This window comes from Panthera tigris, chromosome A3 (assembly GCF_018350195.1).
Source record: "Panthera tigris isolate Pti1 chromosome A3, P.tigris_Pti1_mat1.1, whole genome shotgun sequence".
Lineage (NCBI taxonomy): Eukaryota > Metazoa > Chordata > Mammalia > Carnivora > Felidae > Panthera > Panthera tigris.
The window spans coordinates 70,318,528-70,337,365 of record NC_056662.1 but is presented as its reverse complement, the minus strand read 5'-3'; the positions used below and the strand labels follow the sequence as shown (position 1 = coordinate 70,337,365).

The window sequence follows — 18,838 nt, the reverse complement described above, 5'->3', positions numbered from 1 at the left end:
AGGACCCTGAGATCATGACCCGAGCCAAAATCAACAGCTGGATGCTCAACCAACTGAGCCACCCAGACACCTCATCTAGTCTTTTTGATAATTGTTATTCTAACAGCTTGAGGTGTTATTTCAATGTTCATTTTTCTGATGATTAACAATGTTGAGCATCCTTTGAATTACTTGTTGGTCATCTGTATGTCTTCTTTGAAAAATTAATGTCTATTCAGATCTTATGCCCATTTTCTAATTGGACTGTTTATCTTTTGAGTTGTGTGAACTCTTTATGTATTTTGGGTATTAACCCTTTATCAGATATATGAGTTACAAATTTTTCTCCTTTGTTGCCTCCTCATTTTGTTGACAATTTGTTTTGCTGTGCAGAAGCTTTTTAGTTTGAGGTAGTCTCATTTATTTATCTTTGCTTTTGTTACTTTTACTTTTGGTGTCAGATTCAAAAAAATCTAGGTCTTGTTGAAGACATAAGGTCAAGAAGCTTATTGTCTATGTTTTATTCTTTTTTTTTTTTTATTTTTTAATATATGAAATTTACTGTCAAATTGGTTTCCATACAACACCCAGTGCTCATCCCAAAAGGTGCCCTCCTCAATACCCATCACCCACCCTGCCCTCCCTCCCACCCCCCATCAACCCTCAGTTTGTTCTCAGTTTTTAACAGTCTCTTATGCTTTGGCTCTCTCCCACTCTAACCTCTTTTTTTTTTTTTTTTTTTTTTTTTTTTTCCCCTCCCCCATGGGTTTCTGTTATGTTTCTCAGGATCCACATAAGAGTGAAACCATATGGTATCTGTCTTTCTCTGTATGGCTTATTTCACTTAGCATCACACTCTCCAGTTCCATCCATGTTGCTACAAAAGGCCATATTTCATTTTTTCTCATTGCCACGTAGTATTCCATTGTGTATATAAACCACAATTTCTTTATCCATTCATCAGTTGATGGACATTGAGGCTCTTTCCATAATTTGGCTATTGTTGAGAGTGCCGCTATAAACATTGGGGTACAGGTGCCCCTATGCATCAGTACTCCTGTATCCCTTGGATAAATTCCTAGCAGTGCTATTGCTGGGTCATAGGGTAGGTCTATTTTTAATTTTCTGAGGAACCTCCACACTGCTTTCCAGAGCGGCTGCACCAATTTGCATTCCCACCAACAGTGCAAGAGGGTTCCTGTTTCTCCACATCCTCTCCAGCATCTATAGTCTCCTGATTTCTTCATTTTGGCCACTCTGACTGGCGTGAGGTGGTATCTGAGTGTGGTTTTGATTTGTATTTCCCTGATAAGGAGCGACGTTGAACATCTTTTCATGTGCCTGTTGGCCATCCGGATGTCTTCTTTAGAGAAGTGTCTATTCATGTTTTCTGCCCATTTCTTCACTGGGTTATTTGTTTTTCGGGTGTGGAGTTTGATGAGCTCTTTATAGATTTTGGATACTAGCCCTTTGTCCGATATGTCATTTGCAAATATCTTTTCCCATTCCGTTGGTTGCCTTTTAGTTTTGTTGGTTGTTTCCTTTGCTGTGCAGAAGCTTTTTATCTTCATAAGGTCCCAGTAATTCACTTTTGCTTTTAATTCCCTTGCCTTTGGGGATGTGCCGAGTAAGAGATTGCTACGGCTGAGGTCAGAGAGGTCTTTTCCTGCTTTCTCCTCTAAGGTTTTGATGGTTTCCTGTCTCACATTCAGGTCCTTTATCCATTTTATGTTTATTTTTGTGAATGGTGTGAGAAAGTGGTCTAGTTTCAACCTTCTGCATGTTGCTGTCCAGTTCTCCCAGCACCATTTGTTAAAGAGAGTTTATTTTTGTGAATGGTGTGAGAAAGTGGTCTAGTTTCAACCTTCTGCATGTTGCTGTCCAGTTCTCCCAGCACCATTTGTTAAAGAGACTGTCTTTTTTCCATTGGATGTTCTTTCCTGCTTTGTCAAAGATGAGTTGGCCATATGTTTGTGGGTCTAGTTCTGGGGTTTCTATTCTATTCCATTGGTCTATGTGTCTGTTTTTATGCCAATACCATGCTGTCTTGATGATGACAGCTTTGTAGTAGAGGCTAAAGTCTGGGATTGTGATGCCTCCTGCTTTGGTCTTCTTCTTCAAAATTACTTTGGCTATTCGGGGCCTTTTGTGGTTCCATATGAATTTTAGGATTGCTTGTTCTAGTTTCGAGAAGAATGCTGGTGCAATTTTGATTGGGATTGCATTGAATGTGTAGATAGCTTTGGGTAGTATTGACATTTTGACAATATTTATTCTTCCAATCCATGAGCAGGGAATGTCTTTCCATTTCTTTATATCTTCTTCAATTACCTGCATAAGCTTTCTATAGTTTTCAGCATACAGATCTTTTACATCTTTGGTTAGATTTATTCCTAGGTGTTTTATGCTTCTTGGTGCAATTGTGAATGGGATCAGTTTCTTCATTTGTCTTTCTGTTGCTTCATTGTTAGTGTATAAGAATGCAACTGATTTCTGCACATTGATTTTGTATCCTGCAACTTTGCTGAATTCATGTATCAGTTCTAGCAGACTTTTGGTGGAGTCTATCGGATTTTCCATGTATAATATCATGTCATCTGCAAAAAGCGAAAGCTTGACTTCATCTTTGCCAATTTTGATGCCTTTGATTTCCTTTTGTTGTCTGATTGCTGATGCTAGAACTTCCAGCACTATATTAAACAGCAGCGGTGACAGTGGGCATCCCTGTCGTGTTCCTGATCTCAGGGAAAAAGCTCTCAGTTTTTCCCCGTTGAGGATGATGTTAGCTGTGGGCTTTTCATAAATGGCCTTTATGATCTTTAAGTATGTTCCTTCTATCCCGACTTTCTCAAGGGTTTTTATTAAGAAAGGGTGCTGGATTTTGTCAAAGGCCTTTTCTGCATCGATTGACAGGATCATATGGTTCTTCTCTTTTTTTTTGTTAATGTGATGTATCACGTTGATCGATTTGCGAATGTTGAACCAGCCCTGCATCCCAGGAATGAATCCCACTTGATCATGGTGAATAATTCTTTTTATATGCTGTTGAATTCGATTTGCTAGTATCTTATTAAGAATTTTTGCATCCATATTCATCAGGGATATTGGCCTGTAGTTCTCTTTTTTTACTGGGTCTCTGTCTGGTTTAGGAATCAAAGTAATACTGGCTTCATAGAATGAGTCTAGAAGTTTTCCTTCCCTTTCTATTTCTTGGAATAGCTTGAGAAGGATAGGTATTATCTCTGCTTTAAACGTCTAGTAGAACTCCCCTGGGAAGCCATCTGGTCCTGGACTCTTATTTTTTGGGAGATTTTTGATAACCGATTCAATTTCTTCGCTGGTTATGGGTCTGTTCAAGCTTTCTATTTCCTCCTGATTGAGTTTTGGAAGAGTGTGGGTGTTTAGAAATTTGTCCATTTCTTCCAGGTTGTCCAATTTGCTGGCATATAATTTTTCATAGTATTCCCTGATAATTGTTTGTATCTGTGAGGGATTGGTTGTAATCATTCCATTTTCATTCATGATTTTATCTATTTGGGTCATCTCCCTTTTCTTTTTGAGAAGCCTGGCTAGAGGTTTGTCAATTTTGTTTATTTTTTCAAAAAACCAACTCTTGGTTTCGTTGATCTGCTCTACAGTTTTTTTAGATTCTATATTGTTTATTTCTGCTCTGATCTTTATTATTTCTCTTCTTCTGCTGGGTTTAGGCTGCCTTTGCTGTTCTGCTTCTATTTCCTTTAGGTGTGCTGTTAGGTTTTGTATTTGGGATTTTTCTTGTTTCTGGAGATAGGCCTGGATTGCAATGTATTTTCCTCTCAGGACTGCCTTCGCTGCATCCCAAAGCGTTTGGATTGTTGTATTTTCATTTTCGTTTGTTTCCATATATGTTTTAATTTCTTCTCTAATTGCCTGGTTGACCCACTCATTCGTTAGTAGGGTGTTCTTTAACCTCCATGCTTTTGGAGGTTTTCCAGACTTTTTCCTGTGGTTGATTTCAAGCTTCATAGCATTGTGGTCTGAAAGTATGCATGGTATAATTTCAATTCTTGTAAACTTATGAAGGGCTGTTTTGTGACCCAGTATATGATCTATCTTGGAGAATGTTCCATGTGAACTCGAGAAGAAAGTATATTCTGTTGCTTTGGGATGCAGAGTTCTAAATATATCTGTCAAGTCCATCTGATCCAATGTATCATTCAGGGCCCTTGTTTCTTTATTGACTGTGTGTCTAGATGATCTATCCATTTCTGTAAGTGGGGTGTTAAAGTCCCCCGCAATGACCACATTCTTATCAATAAGGTTGCTTATGTTTATGAGTAATTGTTTTACATATCTGGGGGCTCGGGTATTTGGCGCATAGACATTTATAATAGTTAGCTCTTCCTGGTGGATAGACCCTGTGATTATTATATAATGCCCTTCTTCATCTCTTGTTACAGCCTTTAATTTAAAGTCTAGTTTGTCTGATATAAGTATGGCTACTCCAGCTTTCTTTTGGCTTCCAGGAGCATGATAAATAGTTCTCCATCCCCTCACTCTCAATCTAAAGGTGTCCTCAGATCTAAAATGAGTCTCTTGTAGACAGCAAATAGATGGGTCTTGTTTTTTTATCCATTCTGATACCCTATGTCTTTTAGTTGGCGCATTTAATCCATTTACATTCAGTGTTATTATAGAAAGATATGGGTTTAGAGTCATTGTGATGTCTGTATGTTTTATGCTTGTAGTGATGTCTCTGGTACTTTGTCTCACAGGATCCCCCTTAGGATCTCTTGTAGGGCTGGTTTCGTGGTGACAAATTCCTTCAGTTTTTGTTTGTTTGGGAAGACCTTTATCTCTCCTTCTATTCTAAATGACAGACTTGCTGGATAAAGGATTCTCGGCTGCATATTTTTTCTGTTTAGCACACTGTAGATATCGTGCCAAGCCTTTCTGGCCTGCCAAGTTTCAAAGGAGAGATCAGTCACGAGTCTTATAGGTCTCCCTTTATATGTGAGGGCACGTTTATCCCTTGCTGCTTTCAGAATTTTCTCTTTATCCTTGTATTTTGCCAGTTTCACTATGATATGTCGTGCAGAAGATCGATTCAAGTTACGTCTGAAGGGAGTTCTCTGTGCCTCTTGGATTTCAATGCCTTTTTCCTTCCCCAGTTCAGGGAAGTTCTCAGCTATAATTTGTTCAAGTACCCCTTCAGCACCTTTCCCTCTCTCTTCCTCCTCTGGGATACCAATTATGCGTATATTATTTTTTTTTAGTGTATCACTTAGTTCTCTAATTTTCCCCTCATACTCCTGGATTTTTTTATCTCTCTTTCTTTCAGCTTCCTCTTTCTCCATAACTTTATCTTCTAGTTCACCTATTCTCTCCTCTGCCTCTTCAAGCCGAGCCATCGTGGATTCCATTTTGTTTTGCAATTCGTTTAAAGCGTTTTTCAACTCCTCGTGACTGTTCCTTAGTCCCTCGATCTTTGTGGCAAGAGATTCTCTGCTGTCCTGTATACTGTTTTCAAGCCCAGCGATGAATTTTATGACTATTATTCTAAATTCACTTTCTGTTATATTATTTAAATCCTTTTTGATCAGTTCATTAGCTGTTGTTATTTCCTGGAGATTCTTCTGAGGGGAATTCTTCCGTTTGGTCATTTTGGAGAGTCCCTGGCGTGGTGAGGACCTGCAGTGCACTTCCCCTGTGCTGTGGTGTATAACTGGAGTTAGTGGGCGGGGCCGCAGTCCGACCAGATGTCTGCCCCCAGCCCACTGCTGGGGCCACAGTCAGACTGGTGTGCCTTCTCTTCCCCTCTCCTAGGGGCGGGATTCACTGTGGGGTGGCGTGTCCCGTCTGGGCTACTTGCACACTGCCAGGCTTGTGTTGCTGGGGATCTGGCGTATTAGCTGGGGTGGGTAGGCAAGGTGCACGGGGGCTGGAGGGGCAGGCTTAGCTCGCTTCTCCTTAGGTGATCCACTTCAGGAGGGGCCCTGTGGCAGCGGGAGGGAGTCAGATCCGCTGCCGGAGGTTTGGCTCCGCAGAAGCACAGAGTTGGGTGTTTGCGCGGAGCGAGCAAGTTCCCTGGCAGGAACTGGTTCCCTTTGGGATTTTGGCTGGGGGATGGGCGGGGGAGATGGCGCTGGCGCCTTTGTTCCCCGCCAAGCTGAGCTCTGCCGTCCGGGGGCTCAGCAGCTCTCCCTCCCTTTGTCCTCCAGCCTTCCCGCTTTCCGCGCAGAGCTGTTAACTTATGACCTCCCAGACGCTAAGTCGCGCTTGCTGTCGGAACACAGTCTGTCCGGCCCCTCCGCTTTTGCCAGCCCGACTCGGGGGCTCTGCTTGGCCGGCGAGCCGCCCCTCCGCCCCGGCTCCCTCCCGCCAGTCCGTGGAGCGCGCACCGCCTCGCCGCCCTTCCTACCCTCTTCCGTGGGCCTCTAGTCTGCGCTTGACTCCTGAGACTCCCTTCTGCTAATCCTCTGGCGGTTTTCTGGGTTCTTTAGGCAGGTGTAGGTGGAATCTAAGTGATCGGCAGGACGCGCTGTGAGCCCCGCGTCCTCCTACGCCGCCATCTTCCGGAACCTATCTATGTTTTATTCTAAGACTTTTATGGTTTCATATCCTACATGCAAGTTTTAAATGAGTTTTGAGTTAATTTTTGTATATGGTTTAAGATACAGGTCCAATTTTATTCTTTTGCATATGGCTGTCCAGTTTTCCTAACACTATTATTGAAGAAACTATCTTTTCTCCATTGTATATTCTTGTCTTATCTGTCCTAAATTAATTGACCTTTATCCATGTGTTTATTTCAGGGCTCTCCATTGATATGTGTCTATTCTTATAGCAATACTATAGTGCTATAATTGCTAAAACTTTGTAATATAGTTTGAAATCAGGGAGAATGATGCCTCCAGCATTGTTCTCCTTTCTTAAGATTGCTTTGGCTTGTAGAAGTCTTTTGTGGTTCCATATACATTTTAGGATTGTTCATTTCTGTGAAAAATGCCACTGGACTTTTAAGAGGGATTGCACTGAATCTGTATATTGCTTTGGGTATTACGAATATTTGAGCATGGAATATTTTTTCCATTTATTTGTGTCTTCAGTTTCTTAGCTCAATGTCCTACAGTTTTCAGTATACAGGTCTTTCACCTCTGTGATTAAATCTATTACCACATATTTTATTTTTTTTTTAATTTTTTTAACGTTTATTTTTGAGACAGAGAGAGACAGAGCATGAACGGGGGAGGGTCAGAGAGAGAGAGGTGGGGGGGAGACACAGAATCTGAAACAGGCTCCGAGCTGTCACCACAGAGCCCGACGCGGGGCTCGAACTTACAGACCACGAGATCATGACCTGAGCTGAAGTCGGCCGCTTAACCGACTGAGCCACCCAGGCGCCCTGTACATATTTTATTCTTTTGATGCAACAATTGCAAATGGGATTTTCTTAAATTCTCTTTCTGATAGTTCATTATTATTGTGTAGAGATGCAACATATATTTGCATATTGATTTTGTATCCTGCAGCTTTACTGAATTCATTTATTAGTTCTAACAGTTTTTTGGTAGTCTTTAGGGTGTTCTATATATAGTCTCATGTTATCTGCAAATGGTGACAGTTTTACTTCTTACTTTCCAATTTGGATGCCTTTTATTTCTTGTTCTTATCCAGTTCCTCTGGCTAAGACTTCTAGTACTATGTTGGACAGAAATGATGAGATTGGACATCCTTGTCTTTTTCATGAGATTAGAGGAAAAATTTCCTGCTTTTAATTATTGAGTATGATGTTAGCTCTTGTCTTGTCATATATGGCCTTTATTATGTTAAGGCATATTCCCACCTCCTTTGTGGACAGTTTTAATCATAAATTGATATTTGGTTTTGTCAAATGCTTTTTCTGCATCTCTTGAGATGATCATATGATTGCTATCCTTCATTTTGCTAATGTTGAGTATCACATTCAGTGATTTGAGGATATTAAACCAACCTTGTATTCCTAGAATAAATTCCACTTGATCATGGTATATGATCCTTATAATGTAGGGTTGAATTTAGTTTTATCTATTTATCATCTCTGTGGCCTGATGACTAAATGCAGTCTTAGTTGGAGTATGTTGGACTCTCTTTTCTGAGAAAGAATCCTTTTCTCCCAGTGGTGTATCCTCCCTAGGTATCCTGCTTTTATAGAGGAAAGTCTCATGAATTCAGACTGTTCCTCAATTTTAGCAAAATTCTACATCCTTTGTAAGAAGAATCAGCTCCTACTATTGGCTTTCTTCTTTCCACCTATCTCACCCCAGCCAAGCTTTCTGTTCTTACTTTCCATTCTACACACCATCCTCCTGCCAGTAAGAAAAGAGGAAAGATAAATAGAGTATCTCCCTCTTCTTCTCTCCAAATTAGGTTGTGTGTGAGGCTTTTCAGGATTCCTATTCACCCATAAATAATACTTCTGACATGGACTGATGTTAAAGGCACACTATGAGAAAATCTGTCTTTTTCCTTAATTAGTCCTTCTTGAATTTGTCAGCATTGGTCAATACCATTTTCTTTATTTAGTTGCTTTAAAAGAATGGTGTATTTGTCTTTATGGCATCTGTCCATTTAATTAGACTTTATTATCATTACCCACAAATCCCTATCTTTTTTTTCTCTTTGTCTTTCATGAGTCTAATACTAGCCATTGGTCTGTTTATGAGAAGTGTGAGGGAGAAGAGAAAATAAAAACATAGGCATAGACTAAGATCTGCTCCTGAACATACTCTTCTCCTAATTTAAGTTAAAAAAATAGATGGTAAGAAGTAAAGAGAAAATGAAGATTGGAGGGAGAAATGTGGGGTAGATACTAGAACTTTCTGTACTGTTTTATTATAAGGAATGGTTGAGCTGGTAATAAAAATTAAAAATGGTCTGTTTGTCAGCATAAAGGACAGAAGAATAAGAACCAAAGGAGTCTATGATTTGGAATGAGTAGTTGGGATATAATAATAAATCCATATGAAATAGTCTTACTGTTGAATTCTTGTAAAGGGAGATTGATAAATGTCATAATGACTCAAGACTTCACCGAAGTAATAAGTGGATGGAATTTGAAGATAAAACATTGCCATATGAAAATAAGTAGCCAGTTTATTAGATAGGCGGGACTTTGAGTCTTTATTTGTCCTACATTACACTCGAGCATACCTTGTCGGAGATGTTCCATGCCCTCAGCGGAAGCAACAGATTTATAAACAGTTTCAGTTACAAGAAGAGTAAGTTTTGATATTCAAAATCCAATCTTAATATTTAAAAGTTCAGGCTTGTTTAAATAAAACTTCAGTTGCATATCCAGTTCAAAGATTCTCTTTTCCTTTTAGTCAAGGCCTCACACGTGGCTTGGGGGCCTTTCACTGGGGAAGATGAATGAATGTATTCTCCTTTTTCACTTTCTTCACCTTTTCTTCTCATGACTATTCTGGTCAAGGAAAGGAGGAATTGTGCCTATTGCTCAGGGCTTACCATGGTAGTTCATGCCACACTTCTTACTCCTAAGATCCTCTAAATCTTCTCTCCACTTTCCTGGATATAGTCTCATAAAGATTATCCAGCATATTTTCCTTATCTGAAATCTTCTTTTATGGAGGCAACTCATACATCTTTTCCATGCCAAACATTGGGAATGCAGGCTGTTAATCTTTCCTGTGGGCCTTGCTCCCCTATTAGTTCTTTGAGTTGGCACCCTAACTTCTCAAGTTCCAAATAGAAATCAGTATAACACATCATATGCTCCTAAAAACTCTTCTATTGCATTCTTCTTGATTGTATGTGGACAACTACATCTTATAAACCATAAATATTGGGAATGCAATGTTAGTCTCTCCTTCTTGCAAACACTCCTAATCCATCAACTTGTGAAGGAGAATAATAAAAGAGGGGGGGAAACCCCTCCTCCTTAGAAGAAAGAAGAAATATCATTGCATTCTCCATTAGAGTGACTTCATTAACAACTCACTCACTACTCAACTTGCATTTTCCAGAAAGTTTAGTTTGGCCAAACTTCAGTGAGTCCTGAAAGTATATATTTAGTAGTCTCTTTTAACATGAGGAGAATTTATATTTACCACACAGTTTTGATAAATATATACTCAATGTTTTGGGCTTTAAAATTCTGTACTTCCAAGATAACTAGTAAAGTCATGTTCATTGTCTACTAATACTTTCCTGCTTTCATATGAGATTTTCCCCAAAAGAAGAAATATCTTAAAAATGGTTTAGTAAGGAGTGGAAAATATGCTCTGTTGTTTAACAATTTTAATTTAATTTTTAATCTTCAATATTTTACAACAAGTTTAATAGACATTTTCTCAATAAATCTGTATAAAGGTCTGTTGAGGTTGTTAAAATAATTTTTTTTCTTTTAAAGGTGACACTTCAGACTCTTGAAGTTATGTCAATTCCTCAGTCACAGAGCTAGTAAATGTTAGGATGATAAATTAAAACTTTAGTCTTCCATTCTCTAGTATTTCTCATTTCCAATAAACAATCTTTTCTATACAGTCTAGAGTAAGTTATTATTGATTATAGGTTTTGAATATAACATAAAATGTTTCATGACTGCATGTCTAATATGCTGTTTTAGTTTAAGAGTTAAGCCTATATTTATGTCCTTGTGAGTTAAGTTTCTTTCTAAGGAAGAAGGTAAGGAGTAGCCAAGAGAATTAAAATTATTGTAAGCATTAATAATAATAATAATAATAATAATAAGAAGAAGAAGAAGAAGAAGAAGAAGAATGGATTACTCTTTCAGGAGAATTCTGAGCTTTTCTAATGAGATGATCACTTCATCAGAAGAGAAGTATATAAATCAAAGTCTCTGACAGGTAAATGTTTATTAGAGAATATGATTAAAGACATTAAAATTATTTTACCATTAATTGTTTCTACTTAAGTACTAGTCAGTTGTTACTTAACATGTGAAAGAACTCCTACATCTTCCCAGTTTTCCTACTTATAGTGTCAATAGTTCATTCCTCTTCCTTATATGTTCCTGGGGAAGGGCATTGTTCAGTGTACCAGCCTGGACTTCCTTCGCCTGGGAGGAGTGACAAATCTGATGGGTGAGTTAGGAACAGACAATAGGTATGTTTAGATCAGTCTGTGTTTTTCCCTCTTTAAATATGACTATATACACAGACATATGAGTCTTTTGCCATGGGGAAAAAGTCTCTATCTTTACAGCTGATAGGGATCATAGAAGAATCTGTAGATTTGAGGTAAATTCAATTAAATGAAGTATTAGGTTATGGTCCCATGTTCTACAAACCTTGGAAAATAAGCATGAGTAGAATTCAGGATGCAAAATCTCACTTAAAGTTTAAGGCATTTGGTGTATCCAAGCACAATTACTTTTTCCTTGACAGTTTGAAGTATCTTGCAGAAACAACGTAAAGCCTGAAGCGACATGATATTTTGACTTTCTTGTGCTTCTGTGGCTCATGGAAGTTTTGCCCATTGGGAAGTGTTTGTTTATATTTATACAGGAGGTTAAGTAAGCCTTAGCCAAATACCAGGAAAAGTCTAAACCAGTAGATGGATGGCAGGGAGCACATGACTCACAGTTGAGTGAGCTTCATAGTCTCATTAGTCATCATGTACAAGCCACAAGTGTGTCCTTGAACTACACAGGCATGGAATGGCCTGAACTACAGGTACAACTAAGATTGACTAAATTTTATTATGCATTATGGGAGAATCTTTCCCTTCTGTTCAGCTTAATTTTTAAGTAGCTCTTAAAATGAATAAAAATAAAATACTCTTATGTGCTTTGCTTTCTGGATTTCCCCTGTTTATGCTGCTGGCCTCCTGTTTCATACTAACATATATTGCCTGCCTGATAAATTATATAATCACTCTACATAGTAAACTCTAAGATGTAAGCTTTAAATTATTGAGCAGAAGTCTAGGTATACGGTTATCAGTAGGTTTCCTCCAAACTCGGCTCCTTTTGATGCTGTTTGCGTTGTATTTAGAACTCAAACAGGAAGATCTAAGTAGAGGATAATCACTTGGATTCATGTAGCAGATCCACAGAGTCTTTATAAATTAATGTTCTATAATTGCAGTTTTCATATACACAAAAATAGAGATGACAGTAAAATAAATCTTCTGGGATTCAGTGTCTACATTCTTGTTCCATTTACTCCACCACCCCACCTCACTTTTTTTCTGAAGCATCTTTTATAAAGCAACTCCTAGACATCTGATCATTTTAACTATAAATATATTAGTAAATATTTCTAGCACATAACTTTTATAAATTTAAGAAAAATACAGTAAACATATCCAATGATAATTAATCATTATTTACTTTTACTGATTGCAACATTATTAATTATTAATAAAGATTTCACAGGGGATCAAATACAGTGTCTATATTCACTTAGCTTAATTAAAAAAAAAGTCTATATAGGTTTTTTGGTTGATTGTTTTAATAAGCGTCCACCTAAAGTCTCATATTGAATTCAGTTGATATTCTCAGACATCTCTTTTTATCAGGAATGGTTCTCTCTCCCAACATTTTCCTCCATATGCGTTCTCCATATGTCACCTCTCTGGTGTAATTTTCCACATTCTGTAAAGTGTGATATTATTTGTCACGATCCTCTTTCTCCTATCTCATAAGTTAATTGGGGAATAGATATAGAGAAGCTTAGATTCAGGTACAAAATCATTTTTTAATTAATCAATTAATTAACTATGAGGGGGAGAAAGAGAGAGTGAGCACAAGCTGGGGAGGGGCAGAGAGAGGGGGAGACTCCGAGAGAGAATCCCAAGCAGGCTCCCTGTCGTCAGCACAGAGCCTGACCTATAGCTCAATCTCACAAACAGTGAGATCATGACCTGAGCTCAAAACAAGAGTTGGACGCTCAACTGACTGAACCATCCAGGCACCCCCAGATATAAAAACTTTTAATAAATACATATAGTTATGAATATTTTCTATTGTACACTCTTAGTAAAATATAAAGTTTACCATTATGTCAACCTGACACGTTCATTTTAAAGTTTATCTTTGACTTAATGAATTAGCCAATATCATTGGGCATAAGTGCTTTGATCCACTTATTTCATTCATTACCCTTGAGTTTATTGGATCTAGTTCTTATATAAAGGAGAGTTTTCTCTCATGAACTTTTTTATTCATTTAAAAATAGTCTTTATAAGAAAGGCCAGACAGACGTTTGCTTCTTTCCTCTTATTTATCTTGGGTAAGACCATAGTTATCCAGCTTTAGATTGGTTAAAAAGAAAAAGGGAGGTATCTTTGGGTATGGGATTATTCAGCTCAGCTGTGAGGGTGATCAAGGATTTAGGATGAATGTTGATCTCAAATTATCCATATAAAAAATTCAAGGCACAAAATTTATAGTTATATTAGGAAGACAAATGTGTCAGAAAGGAAAGAAAATAATGAAGAGAAATTATAGTCCAATCCAACAAACAAAACTAGTTACATATTCCACAGAAAGAAAAATAATTAATATATTGACATATTAAAAACTTTGGCAAGTTTGCTGAGGATAATCATCCAGTTCACACAAAAATATTGGAGGGAAAGAATATTTTTCTTTGGCTTACAGGTTTCCCTAGCTACAGGCCATGGTGATAGCCATGGCAGCCCATAACTGAAAATGTCACAAGATAGCACAGAAACTATTTCCAAACAGAACCATATTCAATGCAGCATTAGACAGCAAGAAATTCAGAATTCAAAGCATCAAAGTAAAATGAAAATTATAATTTTGAATATTCAAGAAAGGATTGTAAAATACAATCTTGTGATGGGGTCTTCCCCTACTGAAAATATATAAATTGTAAAAGGGCACATACAAATAGAAAAGGGCCTCAAATATCACTCTCTGAGAAAAGAGAAAGTGATTGATAGGGTCAAAATTACCATCTGGAAGGATTGTTTCTCCAAATAGATAACTTGATGACTGTGTCTCCACTGGCTGTTTTCATTCATTAGCTGGGAGAAACCCAGAAGAAGGAAGAAACATGGAAACATGACAGAAATGTAAGAGTGTCAGTCAACTATGCTTCTCAGAAGAGATTTGAGCAGTGGCTTTCCATAAACTCCAAAAAATTGAAGCTTACATCATTGATTTTTTATATTTCATGTTTTTTAAATATGAGTATTTAATGTTATACTTTTTTTCTAAAGACTGTTTTAGCTGCATCTCCCAAATGTTCACGTGCATTTTCATTTTCACTCAATAAAAAATGTTTTCTATTTCTTTTGTAATATTTTCTTGACCCATATGTTAGTTAGAAATAATGTCCAAAAACTTAGGAATTTTCCAGATTTTTTTGTTATTCATTTTTAATTTATTATATTTTACTCATAGAATATAATTTGTATGATTTAATTTACTTTTATTGATTAAATCTTGTTTATGGTCTAGCATATGGTCTATCTTGGTAAATACTTCATGTATGCTTGAAATGAATACATATTCTGCTGTTGTTGGATGATGTAGTCTATAAATGTAATTTAAGCCAAGTTGATCTGTAGTGATGCTCAAATGTTATATTATCTTATTGATTTTCTGAATTCTGTTGTATCAATTACTAATCAAAAAACTCTGTGACTTTTTGCATGCTGTGCAAAATACCAGAAGTAGCAAGAGGAGATTTAGGTGTAATTTTGAGTTAATATGAGAGAAGACAGGCATTAGGGTATGCCTAGTCTGTTCAGATTTCTATAACAAAATATCACAGGCTGGGTGGCTTAAGCCATGCAAGTGTTAGGTTTGGTAGAGAAAACTTACGAAAATTTTCTTATGTGGTATTGAAGAACAAATTATCCATGACATTTGTAAAGACAGTAAGGAAGAATTTATTGAAGAGGTATTACTACAATGGGTGTTTTACCGTAGAGAAGAGAAATGAGGCTAAACTCTGGATATAGCAAGGGCAAACAGAAATTTACAGTCAAGCAGCAAATTGGGAAGAAGAAACATCAAAGCTGGAGGGATTCTTGGTAGACCAACTCAACAGAATTCTTGCTGAAAGCAGGCCAGGGTGATATGACAGGGAGATGAGAAATTTGCCCAGATATTGAGGGTTAGACATATTCGCTAAACTGACTCAACAGGACTTTTGCTAAAACTGGACTAATATGGCTAAGGACAGAGTCCAGCTTCAGACCTACTCTAAAAGAGGAATCAAAGGAGCCTGACTCAAATTTGGTCATAGACAAAGTCTTTGTCAGTAAAAGGATTTCCCATAAGACTAAGATTCACTTTCAACTTTCATAACCATACAATTTTACAGCTGTAAATTATAAGGACAGATATAAATTATAATCTAAATGAATTAAATAAATATATAAATAACTTGAATTTACATTTTGATTTCTTTCATATAGGAGAATTATAAAGCCATCAATTGTTATTCTATAATCTGATTTTAGAAAATTCCCAAGTTCTATAGCTCTTCCAGCACATTAGGGCTTGAGTATACACATACAGAGAGAAAGAAAGAGAAAATGAAAGCAAGAGTGCAGAAAGGGGACAGAGGGTATAAGCATTTTCTGTTATTTGTTTACAATGTCATTTGTTTAGCCTTATGGCAGCCAATGTTTCTGGTAACCTTGATTCCCCAGAAGTGTGATTTTCAAATCTTGTTTCCATTACATCATACCTGTCACAGGTTCTCACTTACAATACTCAGAACAGTGAATGCAATTCTATGTCATTCTCTATTCTCAATAAATCAGTCAATAAAACTGATATTGAAAACACCATAGGAAGAATCTTAATCCTCCCTAATTCTCTCTCTGTCTGTCTCTCTATATGTATAATGCAATTTTTACTTCATTTGTGTTATATTCTAAAATTTAGCACACAGTTTTGTAATCAATTGTATTTTTTTCTTTGAAGATTCTTCCACAAGTGAATAATTGTCATTGTCATACCTCATTCTATGAGAAGTAAGTTGGCTGCGAAGTTTTTCTTTCTCTTTCTTTCTTTCTTTCTTTCTTTCTTTCTTTCTTTCTTTCTCTCTCTTCTTTCTCTCTCTTTCTTTCTTTTCTTTCTTTCTTTCTTTCATTACATGCATTGTTAAAGACAATATGTAATACTTAAAATTTAATTATTAGTATCCTTTATTGAACAGCAATATAATGTAGTGGTTAAGATCAGAGTTTTTTGATTAGACAGATGTGACTTTTTGCTTGCTGTGCTACTACCAGAAGCAGCAAGACGTAGAAGAAGCCAGAAGAGAGAAAAAGACTGTTAGGATGTGTATCCACTCTACCAGCTGCCAGTTACATATGAGAAATTTACTTAAAATTTCTAAGCCTTTCCCCCTCTTAAAAGGGATAATAATAGCACTTTCTCCAATGTGTTTTTTCAAAGGCTAAAGATATAATTTCTTGGCACAGTTTATGGAAGATATTAAATGCCCTATAAATGCTTGTTGGCAGCCAAGGTAATTGAAATAGTAGCAGCAGGACTTGTCACTGTAGTTTAAATTGTAGTCATACCACTAGTAGCTATAATAAATTCTGCTACATCTCATTGTTGTGCCAAATATCTTGGTTAAGAGTCAATCAATTCCTTACAATATAGCCCTGTGAGAGAAATTTTACTGCAAAAATATCCCTGAGAATCTGAAACACCTGTGCTGGCTTTGCACTAATCTCTTTACACCTGATATCCACAAAGTTTTTGTTATTATTATTATTATCACTATCAAGACATTGCTGTGCTTTGAATACACAGGCCCAAGAGTGGGCAGGGTGAAGGAACAGATGACAGCTAAAGGTTGACTGTGGGAAGCTGCATGGCGTGGAAGACGTACACACACTAGGCCTTACTGTCTCCACATCACATTGCACAACAATGTTGAAAGTACATGACAATACGTGTCCTAGATGTTCTTTCACGCTAGTAGAACAGATTGCCTTTCAGAAGCAACCTTCATTCATTGGCTCTACCTGAGTAAATCTAGAGAAAGGAGCATGGATGATAAAAGTGCAGTCAGAATCCTAGAAAATTATAGCTCAGTAGTGATGCTAGGATATGGAGGATTTATATTAAGCTCCAGTGAAGTGGAAATATCCACAAAAAATAAATGTTGGAGATTTTAAAAGACATTCAGCAGCTCCATTTTTGTGTGTGTGTGAGATAAGAAGTCTCCCTACAACAATTTCCTAGGGTGATTATCTTCATCCACCCAAGAAGTTAATTAAAACATATTTGAAAGTTCTCTCCTTATTTGGTAAATAACATAAACTCCTTGAACCTTGGTGTTCTGTTTCATAAAACAGGGATGATAGTAATTATGCATAGGCCGATTTTAGGACTCAAATGAACAGTGTATGAAAAATATCTGGCACTGAGCAGGCTCACCGTGAACCTAAGTACTTACTCTTCTTTTCTACATGGTGACAGAGCTGAGGATTCTCACTGGTAAATTAGAAGGGGCAATTATATAATTTTGTCTTCAAGGTAGTATCACTCATATTTGCAGTCCTTCACCCTCTCACAGAAAGGCTGAAAATAGCCTTGTGCACAGTTTGTAAACATGGTACTCCCAGCTCTGCTCATCCTTGCACAATTAGTTCAGGTGATTAGACCCTAGTGTTAATGACTCCAGGGTCATAGTTTTAATTCAGTAAGGATAAATTGCATTAAAATAGACAAAGAAAACACACACACACACACACACACACACACACACACACACGCACACACACACAAATTCTGCTTTACTGACAAAACAACACATCTAACCATTTTAAACGATCTCATTATAATGTGATTTGTCAAAAGAAGGTTCTCTGACAATGGAGAAAAAGGAGCTGGGCAGTCCATTATTGCTGCAGGTAAAAGCAATTCAAGTTAACACCATCATTATGTGCCCTAGATGACTTTGTCTCTTCCCAGTGTGGACAAATCCAAGCAGGAATTTTGAGTTCTATTTGGAGTATGAATAATAATAACAAGACTATTGCAGTTAAAAGCTAAAAGAAAACAGTATTTTCTTCAGTTCTATTTGGGTTCCTCTATTTTATTAAGAAGGATTTTGGACTGTAAAGGGTATAAAAAATAATGATAAAAAAGTATTTTAACTGAAATATTATTTAGGGATTTTTAAAAGTTCTCTGCATAAATTAACTAGATTTAGTTTTCCTAGCCCAGATAAATTATATCCCCCCAAACCAGGAAACTTGTAGATGAGGAAGCTCAACTTTAATAATCTTTGATGAAATAGGGAGAGGTTGCCACAATCTGGAAAGAAGCAAATATAAGTGTGAATTCTTCTCAAATGAAGTTTTAAAAATCACAACAGAATTGTAACATTTAGGCTATGGAGTTATATGCCAATATTTTATAAAAGCTGTTTAGAAAAAATACATCAAGCATTTAGAAAAGTTAGGGATCCATTAAAAGCAAGGGATACCAGCAAATGTCATATATATATATAATGTAATTTATACTATAATTAATAATATATAATATTATTCTGATTTTTCCAGATATAATATCATACGGATTTGAATCAGGTTTTGACAAAAACTTCTCCTGGTATTCAATGAGTCAAATGGAGAATGGTATATAAGGTAAATAAAATCATAACTATTTTGAAAACGTGTGCTAGAAAGTGTTAATTAAAGGATCAATATCTCCCACTTACATGTCACAGGTCTATGCTCTCAACTTGTATTTATACCAGTGGTATGGATAAGGGTCTATAGAAGAGAATATATAATTAGAAATTCCTTAGCTCTGTGGGGGAATAAGTCATGATTTTAAAACCTGGCTGGGAAAATCTTGGCAATTTTACCTAACCATTTTATACTTCTTTGACTCATTTCTGAATTA

General features: G+C 36.8%; 1 long non-coding RNA gene across 1 annotated transcript in view; it reads left to right on the top strand.

The window, feature by feature from the left end:
• The window catches only part of LOC122237023, a 50,883-nt gene extending 32,307 nt beyond the window's left edge, over positions 1–18,576 (top strand). Inside the window, exons 2-3 of the long non-coding RNA XR_006215220.1 lie at positions 15,890–15,939; positions 18,493–18,576. This is a non-coding gene — a long non-coding RNA (uncharacterized LOC122237023). The remainder of the gene's footprint in view (positions 1–15,889; positions 15,940–18,492) is intronic.
• The last annotated feature ends 262 nt before the right edge of the window (positions 18,577–18,838 follow it).